This window comes from Desmodus rotundus, chromosome 3, assembly GCF_022682495.2.
Source record: "Desmodus rotundus isolate HL8 chromosome 3, HLdesRot8A.1, whole genome shotgun sequence".
Classification (NCBI taxonomy): Eukaryota; Metazoa; Chordata; class Mammalia; order Chiroptera; family Phyllostomidae; genus Desmodus; species Desmodus rotundus.
In genome coordinates, this window is record NC_071389.1 from 43,136,347 (window position 1) to 43,155,800 (window position 19,454).

General features: G+C 47.4%; 1 protein-coding gene and 1 pseudogene across 3 annotated transcripts in view; both read right to left on the bottom strand.

The window, feature by feature from the left end:
• The window catches only part of KANK4 (KN motif and ankyrin repeat domains 4), a 64,923-nt gene extending 51,626 nt beyond the window's left edge, over nt 1-13,297 (bottom strand). For 2 of the 3 annotated variants that reach the window (XM_053920698.2, XM_053920699.2), the window contains exon 1: nt 13,164-13,297. The gene's annotated coding sequence lies outside the window, so the exon portion shown is untranslated. The remainder of the gene's footprint in view (nt 1-13,163) is intronic. The other variant, XM_053920700.2, reaches the window with a different exon arrangement.
• Nucleotides 241-13,859, bottom strand: LOC112309086 (large ribosomal subunit protein eL29-like; annotated as a pseudogene).
• Between the last annotated feature and the right edge of the window lie 5,595 nt (nt 13,860-19,454).

A 19,454-nucleotide genomic window follows, 5' to 3' on the forward strand; every position in this document is an offset into this window, starting at 1 on the left:
ATCGCAGACCCTCCCTACATAAGCCTAGAAGTGATGGAATAAACTCGTATGTTCAAGTAGAGCATCAGGAGAAAAACAGAGCAGAATATATGTAAAACCTTATTCTTATTAAAAAAATTTTCTGTCCAGATACATTTACAGGTATATATCTAGCTGTATATGAGGATATGGTTGTATCTCATATACAACCATAACCTCATATACACCAGGTATAGCACCAGGCCTAGAATAATACACTCCAAACTATTGCACATGCCCAACTACCGGTTCTGGACTGTTTGCAGTTTTTGCCTTCATATGTTTTTATATTATTTTAAACACTTGCTACTAACTGGTGTGATTTTTTTTTAAGATTTTATTTATTTACTTTTAGAGAGAAGGGAAGGGAGGGAGAAAGAGTGGGAGAGAAACATCAATGTGTAAGGGATAACATGGATTGGTTGCCTCTTGCTCACCCTCAACTGGGGACCTGGCCCACAACCCAGGCATGTGCCCTGACTGGGAATTGAACCAGCGATGCTTTGGTTCACAGGCTGGCACTCAATCCACTGAGCCACACCAGCCAGGGCAATGTTTTTAATTCTTTTGCTTTTGCTTATGTGTTAAAAGTATAACTCTAGAAAGCAATAACAATACTCATATGCAAAATAATACCCTGGAATATGATAATCATTTTTGTTTCTAAATATAAATAAATAAAAAAAATTGAATTAAAATGAAAATTTTTTTCCTGAAAGTTTGGGACAAAAACGTGGGTGTGCATTGTATGGTACTTCCCCGGATGCCCAACCACACGCATCCTACCAACCAGAGAGGGACGAATCCTTCTCCCACAGAAAATGGAAGCACCAACCCCACCTGAACCCTAGTCCCAGCCCTGGGATCACAGACACAGCCTGATGGACAGATCCTGCCTCAGGTTTATTTGCACAAACATCACAGGAGGACCTAGTCCTGTGCAGACAGCAGCCCAGGGGGCACACCAGTCCTTCTGTCCTCCCACTGGCAGGCAGAGGCCTCTACTGTGGAGCCTTCATAGTGTCCTGGGCACTTTTGGGAGACTGAGCTGGAGCCTGAGCTGCATCTGCAGCCTGGGGCTTGGTTTGAGTCTTGGGCTTGGCCTTTGGCCGGCAGAGCTGGAGACCCTTGGCGACGCGAGCACGAGCACGTTTCCCAAGCTTGGGGTGAGCAATGTGAGCAAGTCGACTGAGCTTGCAGCTGCTGCCCTTTGGGATCTTGGGCCTGACCTTCTTGGGCTAGACCAGGGCCTTGAGAGCCTCGGCACATGTGCTTGTGGCCTTGGCATTGCTGGCCTGCATCTTCTTCAGGCCCTTTTTGTTGTGCTTTTTGGCAAAGCAAATGTTCCTCAGGAATTTGGGGTCTACCACCTTAAGAGATTTGTATTTCCGTGATCAGGGTTTCTTGATACCGTTTCTGTGCCATTTTGGGGACTGGTTGTGCGTGGTGTGGTTCTTGGACTTGGCTAGCTCTGTACCCAAGCCCGTGGCTCTCCAGGCACCTGGGACCAGAAAAGCTGGTATGATTTTTAAAATAAATTTTTAATAAACATTTTCCAATAGGGCTTATTGAGCCTTTAACATTTAATAACATTAAAACATTTTCCAAAGGCTTATTGAGCCTTTCAAATCGTAAAAACCACATACACATTATCTACAAATTATTCAAAAAATGGAATACTTTCTCTTTTCCTTTAATTTCCTTACCAATAACCCCCCCCCCCAAATTTCACTTGGTCTTCCCAGAGCCAAGTTTTTAAGCTTAACAAGATTAATAAAGTAAGGTAGTAAACATCCTACAATGCAACATGTATTTGCCAAAGACACGTTGTTTTGGTGTCTTTCTCCAGCGAAGATACAGACGCCATGGCTGAAAGGAAGGGTAGGAGGACTCACTGCAGGGACCCCGACATTTCTACCTTTTCGGTGTCAGCTCCCCCCCTCCCCTTCCTCATATCCTCCCCAAGCCATCAGACACCAAGCATTTCCCCACCGCACTGCTTCTCCACAATTAAGATGTTCTGAGGAGCAGTAAAATTCATTCCCGCGTATAATAAAGAAATGACGTTAGTGGTTTAAAACTTTCTTTTTCCTCCTCTGTAATCCATCAGCATTTTATTAGGAGCTTTCTGAACATAATGAACTCGAGAGTGATTCGAATGGTGGGGATTCCAGGCAAGCTAACCCGCCAGGGGGAGGTGCACTCTGCCACGGCGACCAGGACTGCAGAGGTCACCTGAACGTGCCCCATGAACCTTCCAGCTGGGTGTTGCGTGTGGGCGTTCGTTCAAGGCCAGTGTTGACAGATCTGATTTTTTTTTTTTTTTTTGTCAAAAGAAGCCAGGAATGTGGATTTATGCAAAATCTGATTTTTAAATGTTGACTTAATGCTTTTCTTAAAAAACAAAACAAAACATGTAGGTCAAAAAAAACCCACATGTGAACCAACTGCTGCCCACGAAGGCCCACTTAGGCCTGGACGTGGTCTCAGCCCACATTTTCCTCCTCACCCCCAACGCTTCTGCCCCTCACCAATGCAACCCACAACTCACCCTGTGCCTGAATGCCTCTGTGCCTTTGCTCACATCTTACTAACACTTTGAGACACCTTCTTTGTCTTCTCTCTGAGTCGTTCCCATCCTTCAAGAATCTGCTTAAATTGCACCAATACATCCTCATTCTAAATATTAATCTCAATTAATATTGCCCACGGTCCAAGGCTCTCTTCAAAAAGCAACGACCCTGCCACGCGCTTCTCGTATACTTCCTCTCATTGCCATTGTTTGGGCATGTTTAAAGCTTTCTGATAGATCATTAACTGCAAAAAAAGGAAGGAAGGTTTTTTGTGTGTTCCAGCTATGACTTTGGTACTGCTGAATTCATTTTACAGGAGGGAAAACCTAAACTCAGTGAATAAGTGACCAACTTGAGCTTTTCTGTATATCCCATCGCTTTGCATGTCTTCTAGGCTCTCCTCTGCCAATACCCAGAATCCTCTTCCTTTGGTCTCCATCTGGTAACTACTAAAACCCGCAAGCCAGCTTTACCTACCAGCACCTTCCCCTTCTCCACACACCAGTCAGATTGGCCCCCCTCCCCCTACGGCACTCTGCAAGAACGTCTGCCAGAGCCCTCATCAAACTGTCTTGTAATTAGCTATCTGAGTCTTTGTCTCCTCTGTTGGACTGCAAGCCCTTTGCCTAGAACAGTACCTGGACCAGAGTAAGTGATCAGTCAGCATTTACTGGATGGCAGGAAGGGAGGGAGGGAGAGAATGATAGAGGGAGAAAGGAAAGAGGGAAGGAGGGAAGAAAGGGGAGTAACAGCTTACAGGTAATCAACAAACGTGAGATATAATGAACTCATGGCTCCCAACCCCACTTCGGGGGAATTGCTGCTGGCTCCTTTGTGCTCCAGCCCAGAAGCAGGTACTTGGAAAGCTCCAGCTGCAACCCACCCCCCTCCCCAGTGTGGGGCAGGCAGGGGGAAGGCTGCTGCTTGGCTGCGGGGACTCAGGAATCAGCACTCACTCCCACTCTTTTCTCCAGGTCCTTAGCCCTGGGGAAAGTGATTTTTGCATCAGTCGGGCTGTGCTTTGAAAGGATAACTCCAGTTGTGATGGATGGTGGTGAGGATGAGGTTTCCCCAGAAAGCTGGCAGGAAAGTGAACTGGAAAAGCTCACAGCAGGCCTCGTGCTAGGGAGACAACGATTCTCATTGCCCAGGGCAGACAAGGGGCGAGAGGGGTGTCCTCTTTCAGAGAACCCTGGAAGGGAGGCACTCTGCCCTGCAAGCTGCTAGAAAACTCCTGTGACATTGCCCCCACCCCACCACCCTCTTCCTCACTCACAGGCCAGGAGTTAGGGCCAGGCTGCTCCTGTACCTGGACCTTCTCCCTGGCCTGGGACAAAAAGAACCACCCTGGTCTCAGGAGAAACTGCAGAGAATCTAGTGTGGGTTGATGTTCTCAAAAGCCCAACCATCCTCTCCAGGGAGCAGTTTACACGCCCACTGACACCCACTGTGAGGTCAGAGGTAAGGAAAACTCCCGTCTCCCATCTCCCATCATCACTCCACGTCTCCCATCATCACTCCACGGAAGATCAAGCCAGGGAGGGAGGCCAAAGATACCATTTCTCCAGGGAATTTAGAACCTATGATAACTTGCCTAGACGGCAGAAGATCTGGGAAAAGGTCACAGGGTCCACCCTCCCCCAGGGCCAGGCAGGATTCCCCCAGGGCCAGGCAGGATTCCCAGGTCCCCTCCCACCGAGACTCCACATCCCAGCAGCTAGGGCAGTGGGGCAGGCTCCTCCTCACTTCCCCTTTCTTCCCACTCTTTTTCCTCCATTTCCTCCTGAGTAACCCCCCAGAAACTCCCCCCAAATTCCCAGGGGCTTTCAATCCCACCTCCAGGGTAAGTCAGAGTGCAAGTGTTCACTGAGAGCCCTGGCACTTAAGTGCGTAACTCCTCAACCAGCCAGTAAGGTAGGATCTTTTACCCTGTTTTAAAGGCAAGAAAGTGCAGTTCAAAGCCATTTTATAATTGCAAAGGAAATAAATCTTAAAAGAAGACCATATTACTGAAATAAACAAAACAAACATACACACACACAAAACCCCTACTAAGAACCAGGACTTCAGTGAGAGAACTGACCAAATGACCCAACTGCCTTCGAGACAGACCAAAATAGAGCTAATTTTATTGACTACTTATTATGTAAAGTGCTTTTTGTGCGCTATCTTATTTCATCCTTGAGGTGACCCTACAATACAATCTCTTATTCCCCTCATGTTACAGATAAGAAACTGAGCGACAGGGAGGTGGTGTGACTTATTACAGTATGAAGTTCCACTCTTGCTGGGGTCCACCATAGTGGTGTAACAGGTTCCCCTTCAGGACAACATATTTGCATTTTAACAATAGCTCTCCGAAAAGGAATGACTTTAATGCAGGGAATTTCAGGCCTCATGTGGGACAGTGGGCAGAGTTCTCAGGGCAAGAGCCTTCTGGCAGCACCAGGCATCCCCCGAAGGCGGCCTCCCACGGACCTGGCTAACACAGGGCTCCTTTCAGCAGCTGGCAAGCCCAGGGCATGGGGGGGTAGAACGGGAGATTAGATCAGGGAAGGCCAGCCAGGAGGCAGGCGCAAGAGGGGCAAGTAGCAACTGCAGAAGAATGTTTATAGGTGCTCTGTTCAGCTTAGCGGTGTGGAAAAGACACTTCGGCACACGGGATACGCTGTGTGCTGGAGCAGGAGCCCTGGGTTCTCACTCCAGCTCAGTCACTCACGCCCTGTGCCACCCAGGCTGTGCCACCTGCCCTCACTGGTCCTCGGTGTCCTCAACTATAAGACAAGAGGGATGGTCTAGGTAACTGGTAAGGTTTCCTAGAGACGAACTCTAGGGAAAAGAACTCAGAACAGATGCCAACAATGAGCCATGGGGCTCTGAACTGGGGATTGAAGGACACCTTCCCTTGCTGTTGTCACGAAAAGGATGCCCGATGTGACACCAAAGAACACTGCAATGGGGTGAGGGGGCTTCTGCCCCGAGGGGACAGCTGCACAGGTACCTGTTGCCCACAGGCCAGGTCAGAGGGGTTCAGAGCAGCTTCCTAGAGGAGCCCACTCCTGCAGAAGATGCGGACAATCACCCAGAAGACTAGGTGAGTGGAGGCACTCAAATGGACAGACTATCCAAAATGGACTGAAGCACTGGTAAGAGAATACCTGAATTTCAGAAGGAGGAACTATTATTTCCGTTACTGATATCAAAACCGAGGCTTGGCAGGGTGACAGCCAGGTGGCAGAGCCAGAGTTAGAACCCAGTTCTACCTGACCCACGGCTTTTCTCTTCATTTTTATCCTATCCTCACACCCACAGTCCAGGTGTCTGTGAGCACAGGCAAAAGGCTGGAGAGAAGGACGGAGAAGACACTCGGATGGACAGTAAGCACTTTCTTACCGAAACAAAATGGCAGCTATAGTTTTTCCAAACAGACTCTTCTGTGATCGCTTGTAGTTTTTAAAGGCATAAGATTCTGGAATCAGCCAGATCTGAGCTGAGCTCCTGGCTCCGCCACTGAATACTTTTGTGACCTAGAGCAGCGGTATCAAGGTTAGAGCCTCACTTTACTCACCACTATAATGGGAAGAACAACAGTCGTATCATCTTAAGTAGTTGGTAAACATTAAGTTCCTGCTATATTTCAAGGACTTGGCATAGTGTCTGGTACATGGCAAGCATTCAATAAAAGGTAACAAAAAAATAGCCATTCACCTAATGTTGCTCCAGCAGTCTTTCCTCTCTCCAGGCTTCCTCCTCAAAATCAGCATCTGGTCAGTCTCCCACGTCCTCACAGACTTCGGCCCTCCTTCTGTCGGCCTCCCTCACAGTCCCCCATCTCAGAGCCCACTTCAAAGTTCTTCCTCCCAGGGCTTCTCCTCCTTCCTAGAAGGCTAGCTTTCATTTGATCAAATGATTTCATCAATTCGCCTACACAAGCTCCTTAATCTCTCAGGAACAAAATCGTCCACTTGGTGGTTGTTGCATGGGGTCCACCAAGCCATCAGCACGGGGCCTGGTGGGTTTGTGGGCTGGTAGGAATTACCTAATCAGTTGCCCATGTGTGCCTGCAATTTGTAAATTAACCCCTGGATATACATCAAAACCCTCTACCCAAACCACAAATTATGTGTTCTTACAAATTTGCCAAACTATTAAATGGAATTTACAACTGCTCAAGAATGTCTTGTACTAATTGGACAGAGATAGACGGGTATATGAAAGATTAGGACGAGGTGGGTAGGAAATTGGGAACTAAAGCTTCCTGACTTCCTGCCAGGGGGTCTTTACCCTTTTGTGCCATGGACACCCCTTTAGCAGACTGCTAAAGCCTATGGACCCTTTTTAAGAATGTTTTAAAATATGTAAAATAAAATGCATAGCTGACTACAAAGGAAACCAATTACACTGAAATATAATTACTGAAATTCTCTAAAATGAGTGTGTTATATAGTGATATATGCTCTTTATTAACACATTAATAACATGCTCTAGCAGCGGGTAGAACAACTGCTTTAATCTCGAAGCTGCGATGGGCATAAATCAGTTCAAGATGTATGCAGCGGCGGAAATGTGATGTGAAAATATCTGTGATTTCTACTGGTAATAATGTCACAGGTATTGAAAATACATTGTGTTTGTTGCCTACATCCATAACTGAAGAAAATGCTAAATAAAGATGTTATTGTTTTTCACCACCCAAGTTCACAGACTCCTCTGAATTCTATACATGTGCTGTCAACCCCAAGTTAAAAACCCTTTTATAGCTCAGTAGGCATTTATATTAGGCATAATCCCAAATTCCATCTTACCTTCCTGTCCTTCACAAGGAGTCTCCGCCCACCTCCCGATCCTGCTCCAGAAGGTCAAGTTCCATGCATCTGACTATCCTCTGTCCTCCTATCCCATGTCATTGGCCCAGCGAGGACTTGTGCCTCAGCAGTATCCTGTGCCCAGGCTGACCGGAGACTGGCCAAGACATGGCCTGGACAGGAAGCCTCAGCTCCTGGAGAACCAAGCTCAGACAACAGGATCCTCTTTGGAACTTGAATTAAGGAGCAAAGGAGAGGTTGGTGTGATAGTATGGCGAGGGGGTGGGGAGGGCAGTGCTGAGTTGAGCTAATGGCGTCCAAAGTGAAGACCAGTGGCTGTTGTACTCATGGAAAAGCCTTGCACTCAGAACCCTCTCCACCCCGCCTCCAGGGTGCCGGGCCTCCCGCCAGGCCTGTGCTTAGATAGCAGTGCTGCCTGTGACAGCTCTGCACCCTCTTCACTGGAATCGGCTTAAGGGAGTTCCTGTTGTCTGTATCACAAGAGCTCTAAATCCACATTATCAATTGCACTTTATAGCTGGGGAAGCTGGAAAGTTGAGTCACTTGCACCCTGGCTGGTGTGGCTCAGTGGATTGAATGCTGGCCTGGGAATTGAAGTTTGCAGGTTCAACTGCTGGTCGGGGCAAGCCGGGTCCCCAGTTGGGGGTGTGTGAGAGGCAACCTATCGATGTTTCTCTCCCTCTCTTTCTCCTTCCTCTCTCTCTAAAAATCTTAAATAGTTGAGTCATTTGCTTGGGCTCCCAGGGCTAGTAAAATGGTAAAGAATTTTTCCCTTCTCTCCTCCTCCTCCTTTTTATTTTGAGGAGCAGAGGGATGATGGCCTTTATTATTTGTTTATTTAAAATCACATAAATGATACATGAGAACCATTCTTAAAAAACTTAAACATTACTAATAAAACGTCCCCTCCCCACCCCTGCCACACACACATACTCAGTACTGAACCTAATAAATGTGCCCATACTGGGATATATTCAGCCACCATCCAACTTGACATGCCTGGTCATTTAAACTGTTCCCCAAGAGTAGGATGGCTACGTTTTCCAAGGGGGAAGGGAGTGGGAAGTGATACGCAAACAGCCGATGAGCACGGCACCTGGAAACACTCAGCCCCGCTGCCTGGTGCTCTGCTATGAAAATCAAAATCGATTTCACTGAGAGTCAGCATCTCTGGCTTCTGGGCAGAAACCCGGCTGTGGAGGGAAATCAGCACTGACTTCTGCTCTTTTATCTTTGCATGGTGCACATTCTCCCCAATGCCATATTTCTCCCCACTTGTCACTTGACATCAGAGCCACAAACTAGACATACCAAAGGAAACTGCAGACACAAAGCATCCTTCCACACGAAGGGGAAAAAGCCACAGCCACATTTAAAAAAATGTATTTATCTAGTCGATAAGTTTTATTTACTTTGGGGGAAGAAATAGGGAGGAGGGTGGGAATTGGGATTTCTGTTTTCTCCCACAATGCCTGTGTCCCCAGAAAGCTCTGTGAGGGGCAGGGTCCAGGCCTCAAGGCCCCAGTGAGACAGTGAGGCTTACTTTTGAAAACAGACTTCTTTCGCTTGGAGAAGGACCAGTCAGCCTGCTTCTTCAGACACCACCAATCTACAAATGCCTGCATTATCACATTAACCAGCTACTTGAAGTCTTGGAGCAACATTTATTTTCTCCTGGAAATGCCGCGGGCCTACTTTTAGCCGGAGGGCCCCTCTTCTTTCCTTTAATTCTACTTTGAAATATTATCTACATAGACTGGAAACTGTTGAGAGAACGACATCTTTAGAAGCCTCTTTGTCCAAACTCTGGGTCTGGGAGATTAGCATTCTGAGGCACAGAGAGGTTAGGGGTCCAGCTGTAAGTCACACAGCTAGGAAGCAACAGATTTAGGCACCAATTCCTGGATTCTCCTGCCTCCAAGCCTGAGTCTCTTTCCACATACTCTGCTATAAAATAGCACAAAGTGGTCTGATCTCCAGGGACAGAGCGCTCAGTGAACCCTAATGTTATCATTAATTAGCGCCCTGAGCAGGTCACTTAACCTATCTGAGCCTCAGTTTCCTTATCTATACATTAAGGATTATGATTGTAACTATCTGTAAGATTATTCTGAGGATTAAATGTGCCAGGGCTTGATACACGGGTCCCCTTTATTATACTGCACTGCTCCTGTGTCACATACAGAAGTGAGTGGATCTGCCGTCTGAAATGTGATAACTGTGTCTGTACAACTGCCGAGAGATAGAAAATTCAGTGCCCCCACCCATCCCCAAAGATGACATAACTTGCATGAGATCAGAGTTTTAAAAGTGAAGACATTCTCAGCATTCAGAAGTTCTAACTGTCCTCCCTACCATACCTCCCAAGGGATGGGTTGAAATAGAAGTAAAATCCACACCCTCTTCCCTTCCCACACATAGCTGAACCACATACCACTGGCTCGCACTTCATGACCCTTCTTTGTAAACTAGGATCAGCACAGTACCTTGTACATAGCAGAGACTCAACGCAGTTTTGATGAATCAGTGAATTACTGATCCTGATCTGCAGATAAGAAGGCACTTCTCAGCCCAGTAGCCTGAAGTAGGTGTCTTGTTGCAGAAAGCAGGAGGGAGGCCAGACGGGCAGCCAAGACCTCCAGGGGTGACAAGCAAGAACCCCAGCCCCTCCATTCATTCCCCTAAGCCTGCTCTATGGGGAAGAAGCCTTTGACAAGACCAAGAGCTGGGTGCCTGATCCTGATGGTCCCGTCCAGAGCATTGCCAAATCTGGCCCACATAGCTCAGTCTGGGGCCCAGAAGATAACTGTGAAGCACACGTGACCTCCAGCTAAAACAGATGTCATAGCACTGCAGGCAAGGGGCAGCGAACGGGCCAGGGAGATGACCCATCTGTCTTCCTAATTGTCAACTCTGCCCATAATAAGATTTTTCTCTCTGTCACACCTTAGGCTGCTACTGAACTGAAGAAAAACCAAGATATCCATCTTCCAGCCATGTGCAATGACATTCACAAGGTGCCAGGGACAAAGGGAAGCTACTTGGCTAAAAGAAGTAGAGAGAGCTGAAAGGAGTGGGAGTCAGGAGCTGGGGGTGGCATGTGGGGGTGGAGGGGAGGGAGGTTCATGTTCTTAACCAGCTGCAGATGCTTGGGCAGTCATTGCACCTCACTGGCCTCTGTTTCCTGCAAAATTAAAGTCCAAAGTTCAGGAAATGAGGTCAGTGGGGAGGGGAGGGTTGTGAATCATGTAACATTGCATCCAAGATATTTTAGGTTGTATACATTTGGAGAAGAGTATCCCTTATTTTCAATAAAATCTCAAAGACATATCTGATAATCCCCCCACTAAAAAATGTTAAGAAATACTAGACTAGAGAGTTTTCATCCAAGAAGCATTTACTGAGCACCTTCCATGTGTCTTTTTCTGTGCTAGGTACCTGGGACACAGTATGACAAGAGACCTGCTTTTAAGTTGCACGGTGCGGTTGATGCTCACCTACACGAGCACGCCCAGGGAGCTCTGGAAACAAAGAAGTGGAGCATTTGACTCTGGTCAGGGAAGGCCTTGGCTGGGGTGGGGGGGGGGCAAGGAAACCCTAAATTTAATGTTGAAATTGAAAGCTGAGTGTACATTCCCTGGTATTTTACACAAAGGACAGCATGTGCAAAGGCAATGTGTGTTCTAGGAACTGCTCAGAGTATAATTGTGAGTAGAACAGACAGTGCTCATTGAGAAGGAAGGAGATGGAGTGATGGAAATGAGGCTGGAAACGAATGCAGGCCCAGGCTGGGAAATGCCATGTTAGGAATTACATTGCAGGCAATGAGTTCATTCTAGTTTCAAAAGTCTAAGATGAGCCACCATGCCCAGCATGAACATTCCTAAATGTTGAGCGGAGAGGCCTTGATTGGTTGCAAGCGTGGCAGGCAATAGGGAACAATCAGAGGAAAGACCTGCTGCTTCTTGGCACCCTGCCTGGGCATGGCTATCTGACCAAGGTGCTGGTGTGTATGGGGGGTGAGTCTGGCACCTGACTGTCAGTCTCTCCCCCTTTCTATCCCAGCCAGGGGGACTCCCACTGCCCATTATAATGGCCGAGAAAGGAAGGTACTGATTGGCCCAGGTGATGCGATGCTGAAGTACGGGGCATGCCCATTTGGTTGGACCCCTGCTTGTCACTTAGGAAACAGTCTTTCAGCTCCTCTAGTTGACTCTGCTACTCAACTCAGGGCCCTCTCGCATGCTGTTCCTTCTGCCTTGAAGGCTCTTCCCACACTCTTCAATGAGTCAACTCCAATTAGCCTTCTGAGTGAATGCTGTACCTATCACAGATTCTCAGAGTACCTTACCCTTTTCTTTTAAAGAATTCAGCACTTCCTAATTGTATATTTATTTGAGTGATTTGCTTCATATTGGTCTTGGCCGCAGGACTGCAAGTTCCATGAGGTCAGGCACTGCCAGTTTTGTTCATTTTTCTATCCCAGTACCTTGCCCATGCCTAGCTCCGAGCAAGTATTTGTTGATTGAATGCAAAGTCCTGTGTGGAAACTGAGCCATTCTTCATTCTCACTGCCCTTTTACATTCCCCATAACTCACATTATGGTCCAGTGAGGAGTTTTGGACAGGGCAGGAGGGCTGGACTTAACGTGGCAATATCAGAGTGGACTCTGTTTCTATTCCAAGTGTTCTCTGTGTCACGCCCTGAAAGGCTCTAAGGAACCAGCATTTGGTTTACCCACCCAAGCAGGTCCTTTGGAATTGTGCTTAATTCAATATGCGTTCTCCTAGGACTCAATCTGGTCACTGGCTGCATCTGACCATTCCCTGAACTACTTGGTCAATAGAACTTTCAAGGTGGCATCCTCAGAAAGGTGGGAATCTCCTTATCTTTTTCCTGGAAAATGTCTCTTCCTCTCCCTCCATTCCAGCACTCTCAGGCTCTTTCTAACTAAACCCGCTGGTTCTGCAGCCCTAGCAGATGCCCCAGGGCAAGCTCAGATTCAGACCTGGTGTAGGGGCCACGGGGCGCCACTTTCCAACTCCCAGGCTAAGTAACTGGTCACTCTGCAGGGACAAAGTACTTGGGCTCAAAAGTTTGACCTTAAAACAGTGATGAGAGGGAGGGGTACACAAGAGGTACACAGGATCGCAAAAAGCGCTTTTGGCTGCCAGCGCACCGGAGCTGCCCGACTGCCTCCACCCAAGGTCGTAGCCCAGCGGGAGCGCTGGGAAGTTCAGCCAGGGGCCGAGGGCCATCAGGGTAGGAATTGGGGACCGTCTTTTGAGATAAAAAGGGAGGCTATGAGCTCGATTTACGGTAGCGGCAGGGAGCCCCAGTCCTGCAACCCGCATCCCGGACCACAGCGCTCCTCTCGGAAGCTAAGGGCGGGGGCTGCACCACCCCAGCCGCAAGGACGACGCGGCCTTCCCACTCCTCACTGGTCTCCTCTGTACTCAGCATCGGGGCCCCCGGAGCCAGTCAGGACGGAAGGCGAGCGGTTCCTGCCCTTGGGCAGCCCCCCTCCCCACTCTGTCTCGGACCCCAAGCGGGGACTCCAGGTCGGCCCAGGCTGCCGCAGCCTCTGCCTTCTGGGGTTCCACGGACGCGCGGTGCAAGGAGGGGACGAGACGGACGGCAGAGGCAGAAGAGCGTGGAGAGGGCCAACACCCAGGGTAGCGCAGGGCTGGGTGCCGGCTTGCCCCACCAACGCACCCCGCTAGCGGGGGTCGCAGGGCGCCTTACCGTGGCGAGCCGAGGGCGTCCGGTGTGAGGCGGGCGGCCGGCCGTGGCAGGGGCCGGCGCACAGCCCGGCTTCGGGGTGCACGCAGTCTCTCGGTGCACAGTCCCCGTCTCCGGCGCGCACCCCGGGGCTGGCGCACACCCGGCGTCCCGAGCGCGCACACCCTCGGGCGCCCTCTCGCCGGCGGGTTCGGCCCGAGCCTGGGGCGCACACCGTGCGGGTCACTCCCACCGGGGCCGCTGCGGGACTGGCCAGGCGCAGCCCGCCGAAGCCTCGCCTGGCGTCGCCGGCTGCCAGCACCACCCGAGTCCCCGCCTTCGCCACGGGAAAAAAAAAGACTCCTGACGCGGCGCGGGCTTCGGTGTGTAGGAAGGGGCAGCACTACGAAACTGAGGGGAGGGTCTTGGCTTTGATAAACTCCAGAAGGCCTTGGACAGAGTTTGGAAGAAAAACTTTTTGAAAAGGGTCCTGAAAACTCCTAATCTGTATATAGTGCCTTTCAGATTTCCAAAAGTGCTTTCACATGCATTTAGGTCAGTTTGTCTTCGCCACAACAGTTAGTGGGGCATTTGTATCCTCACCTTATAGGTGTGGAGACGCCATCAGGGCGAAGCAGTGACTTAGCCCAGCCAGGGCTAGAAACCAGCCTTGGTAACGCCGTCGGAGTGCCCTGGGGTGATGGGCATGGCCGGCGGCATGGTCTCACTGAGCAGGTAGAGGAGGGAGGGTTGAGGGTGGAAAGAAGGGGACTTTGTCCTAAGTCATGTCTTTATCTGTTTGCTTTTTCCCTTCCCAGTCCTAGCATTAGCCCCACTCAGGAATCCGAAATCTTTCACTTCCCACTCCCACTTCCCAGAACTCTTTTTATCAGTTCAAAAGATGTTCAGTGCAATCACTAACCTTGAACGATCAGCTCTGTAAGTGCCAGGCGTTGTGCACGACAACCCTAAAACAAAAAAGCTGATGCTACCCCATTTACAGGGGAGGGCAGACAGGGGAGGGGTGGAACAGAGCCTGTGGGACCCAGATCCCAACTGTGACCCACCCTACATACTTTTCAAAGGGCCCATCCGCACGGGGTAAAACTTAACCGGAGGGTTTCTTTTTGTTTGTTTGTTTTGTTTTTCCTTCCTATTGAATTTATTGGGGGCGCCGCTGTTTAAAAATTATACAGGTTCCAGGTGCACAATTCTACAACATCCATCTGTGCCCCGTATTGTGTGTTCACTACTCAAAATTGAGTCTCCATCCATCACCACTTATAAGGGGTTTCATTTTTGCCATTGAGACCCTGAAGGGGGGAGATAATTTGGGACAAGGGACACTTCTGGGACTTTCATTTTCCCATTTTGATGGAAACATGATTACTGTAAAGATTTTGCTTCCACTAGGGCTTTTCTAGAAGCAAATTAATAGCCCCAGAGCCATAACAAATGGCAACAGAGACTTGGGCCCAATATTGGAAATAACAGGGAGTAACGGGGAGTAACGGGAACTGTGGCGAGTTTGTGGGAAGCTCCAGGCTCCTGCCCTGGTGAAGGGGCTGCAGCTACTCAGTTCTGGTCAATTTTTAACATTTGAGACAAGGAGTTACTAAGGTTGAATCTTCCCATTTTTAAGAGAAGCCGCAAATTCACATGTATAAGTGAAGTCTCTCAATTTGTTGGTAACTCACTTAAAGATGCTAAGTGCTTGATAACTAGGTCAACATTGTTTGAACCAAATGAAATGAGTTTATGAACAGATCTAGTTCATGGAGTAGGAGTTTGTGCCCCGGAGTTTGGGCTACTTGACACTATTGCATTTGGGCCTCCCAACATCCCTGTGGAATGGACACAACAAAGATGACTATTTTCGTTTTCTGGAAGAGGAAACCCCAATTCCAGAGTTCCAATGACTAGCTCAAGGTCACACAAGCTAATCAGAGCTAGAACTGAAACCCAGGCCTGCTGACTCCTGGTCCTGAAGCCTTCCCTCTGCATTCTCTGGTCTCATTAAGATGTTGTTTCTTGCTTTTGGGGTGCTGTGAGCCAAGTTAAGCATGGTGTGGCTCTGGGGCATGGAGACATAACACTTTTCTGAGAAGATGGAGCTGGAGTGCCAGACTGCTGTCCTCGAAAGCTCAGTCTGATGACTCAGAGATGAAGCTGTGTCTTGAGGGTAAAGCTGAGTCAGAGGAAGCAAGGTTGAAACTGGGGCAGCCCAGGCTTCTGAATCCCAGAGTAGAGAATCATGAAACAGGAAGAAGAATGGACTAAGCAAATACACCTGCTCCTAGTCTCTCCCCTCCCCAAATAAACCAGAAGACACAGACACAGAGACATCAGCTAGATAGAGCACTGCCTATTTTTCCTGTCATAACAGGAAAGTCAGCAAGAACTAGAAGTTAACTTCCTGTGTGATTGTAGAAACAGGGGACCTTTTGCAGGCAGCAGGTCTAGAATCTCAGGTTTGAGCTTGTCCACTGCAGGACCAGCTTGGGCCTTTCAGACAAGAGTGATCCTGAAGAGCTGATTTAGAATGACTGAGCAAGACACTGCTGTAGCCTGAAGCTCTATAATCAGAGGACTGAGCTGCAGGCCAAGAATGGAGTGCCTCCTTTCTCCAACCTTTTGATGGAGTTGGGGTGGGGTATAGGAGGATTAACAAGAACTCACCATCTACCATGTCTGTGCCAGGCAAGGAACCGAGATTTTACACACATAATCTCATCAGGACTCACAGTAAAACTGAAATTGTTATTCTCCTGCCAAGGATAATGAGGTACAGTGTCACTTGCCCAAGGAGTCACAACTAGTAAGTGGGGGAGGTGGGATTCACAGTTGGGTCTTGGTTACTCCAAAGACCAAACCCTCTCTAACTGAGGGTCTGGAAATTGTAGCCAGCATGGAGACACGTCACTCAGATTCTGCTTCAAGAAAGGACCGCTCAGCTGTAAGCAGTGTGGTTAGTTGACACCCCCACAGTGTGGTGAGCTCTTGCAGGGTCTGCCTCAGCAAAGGCTCTCAGGGGTAATGTTTAACAACTGGATCTCAGGGGAGGAAATGTGTGCATAAATACATTTGATTCTCATTATTCATGGTATTTCTATAAAGTGGCTACAAATACTGAAATTGCTAATATTGAACCATGGTTCCCAGGAGAAATGCAGGGTTAGGTTCCTATAAGCTTCTGGGCACTTTTTCATCAGTTGATCAATATATAACCCTGTTTTATGTTTTTTTTTCCTTTCTTTTTTTAAACAATAGGCGTTTCACAGATGAAGAAACATGAAGAAATGTTCTTCCTTATTAGTAATTAGGGAAATGCCTGATCAATCCTTTGAAATTTTATTTTATTTTTTAAAAGATTTTATTCATTTATTTTTAGACAGAGGGCAAGGGTAGGAGAAAGAGAGGAAGAGAAACATCAGTGTGTGGTTGCCCCTCCTGTGCCCCTTACTGGGGAACTGGCCCTCAATCCAGGCATGTGCCCTGACTTGGAATCGAACCAGCGACCCTTCAGTTCACAGGCCAGTACTCAATCCACTGAGCCACACCAGCCAGGGCCCCTGTTTTATGTTTTTGTTTAAAGACTGTACATATATATACGCACACATTGTATTTTTAATATATATTGTTGATTTATTAACATTGCACTAATGGCCAACAGTGCTATAACTCACACCTGAGCAAATGTTGTCTAGCACGCAGTTTCCCATAAGGCACACCACAGCCTACTTGTACTTAGGAGCACCAGGTAGCACTTGAGCACTATGCTTTAGTGCTATTTTAAACAGTGAAATCACCTACCAAAAGTACAAAAAATAACAAAATGGTACCGCTAAAAAGAGTGCAAAAAGGACACGAGTTTACAGCATGAGAGCAGAAACAAGAAGGCCGAGGGTCACCTTGTTCAGCCTCAGCTGGGAATGTGCATGTCCGGTGACTCAAAAATTTCACTGCTCTGCGCATGTCTGTGAGTGACTGCAAAAGTGCTCAGAGTGTTGCTTTGGGGGTTACAAAGAAATGTTAGGAAGTGAATTTCCAAACACAGAATCCACGCATTATGAGGATCAGCTATACATATATGTATTCATATGTGCCTTCTGGGCCCCTCACATCCACAACCCATCCGCCCAGATTTATCCCCTATTAGCCTCCAGCCAGACTGCACGGTTTACTGTTCTCCAAAACATGCCCCACGCTTATCTTGCTTGGTGACTGAGTTCAGGCCATGGTCTATATCTGTATTCTTTCTTTTCTGCCTGCCCCCGCTCCCCACACATGCTTGTCTTCCCATATCCGAGTGATTCTGCTGCGCAATTGTACCCTCTGCATGAAAGCCTTCTCTATGCCCTAGACAATGGAATTTCTCTGGCCTTGGGACCATTGTGGCATTTTTTAAAAAGAATTTATTTATTTATTTATTTATTTAGAGGGACGGGTGGGGAAGACAGGGAGAGAAACATCGATGTGCGAGAGGTACATGGATCGGTTGCCTCTCACATGCCCCCAAGTGGGGCCCTGGCCTGCAACCCAGGCGTGTGCCCTGACTGGCACTTCACTTCACAGGCTGGCCTTCAACCCACTGAGCCACACCAGCCAGGGCCCACTGTGGCATTTTTGAAGCCTACAACATATTCTACATTGAATTACAAGGCGGCCTTAGTAATCTTCAAAAAAACCCCAAAACACAAATATGATCATGCCACTCTGCTGCTTAAAATTTCTCAGGAATATCACCATGCTCCAATAAAACCTGATTCTTTTAAGCAGGCTTACAATTCTAGCTCTTCTCAGTCTCCTCTTGCGTCCTTTCTCCTCTAGCCACATGAGACTCCTCTCAGTTCCTCCAACACACTGGGTTCTTCCTTGTCTGCAGTTGTCTGCACATGCTGTGTGTTCTTCTGCCTGGAATTTTCCTCCCTCCAGTTCTTCATTTAGATAATTAATATTCATCCCAAGAGTTTCAGCTTAAACATCACTTCTGTGAGGAATCTCTCTGATCGACTCTTAACCCCCAAATTAAGGTAGGAGTTCCCAATCTCCACTCCCACAACATCTCTGCTTTTCTTTCATAACACTCAACACAATTTAAATTATGTGTTATTGCCTATTTCTCCCACAAGATCGTGATTATGTGAAGAGAGGCCTCTACCTCATTTGATGTACTTCAGCAGCTAATTCAGAACCTGGCACATCTAAATGTAAATCCTGGTTCTCAATAAATGTTTTATGAATGAATAAACAACTATATCTCCATGGTCCTGACATCTATTGGGAGTGAGGGATAGCAGATAGCTAAAATAATTATGGAGGCTTTAAGTTTTCTTTTACATACTTGTGATGTTAAGTTACTATCTTGGTGTTTTATACTACACACTTAATTCCAAATCCAAAAGAGTTATTATTATTAAATTCAAAAAGAATGTGCCCCCACTGTATTATATCCTACAAAAAATCATTTAGATAAAGTAGACTTAAATGTGAACGATAATAAGCTTCTAGAATACAAAATAGGAGAATATGCATGTTCTAGGAACAAATATTTCTTTTTTTAAAATGTTTTATTGATTATGCTACTACAGTTATCCCATCCCCCCCTTTACTCTCCTCCCCCCTGCACACCCCCTCCCACTGCATATCCCCCTTTAGTTCATGTCCATGGGTCGTACATATAAGTTCTTTGGCTTCTACATTTCCTATACTATTCTTAACCTCCCCCTGTCTATTTTGTACCTACCATTTATGCTTCTTATTCCCTGTACCTTTTCCCTCTCTCTCTCCCTCCCACTCCCCCACTGATAACCCTGCATTTGATCTCCATTTCTGTGATTCTGTTCCTGTTTTAGTTGTTTCCTTAGTTTATTTTTGTTTTTGTTTAAGTTTGGTTGTTAATGGCTGTGAGTTTGTTGTCATTTTACTGGTCATATTTTTTATCTTCTTTCTCTTAGATAAGCTCCTTTAACATCACATATAATAAGGGTTGGGTGATGATGAACTCCTTTAACTTGACCTTATCTGGGAAGCCCTTTATCTGCCCTTCCATTCTAAATGATAGAGTAATCTTGGATGTAGGTCCTTGCCCTTCATGACTTGGAATACTTCTTTCCAGCCCCTTCTTGCCTGCAAGGTTTCTTTGGAGAAATCAGCTGATAGTCTAATGGGAACTCCTTGGTAGGTAACTGTCTCCTTTTCTCTTGCTGCTTGTAAGAGTCTCTCCTTATCTTTAATCTTGGGTACTATAATTATGATGTGCCTTGGTGTGTTCCTCCTTGGGTCCAACTTCTTTGGGACTCTCTGTTCCTTCGC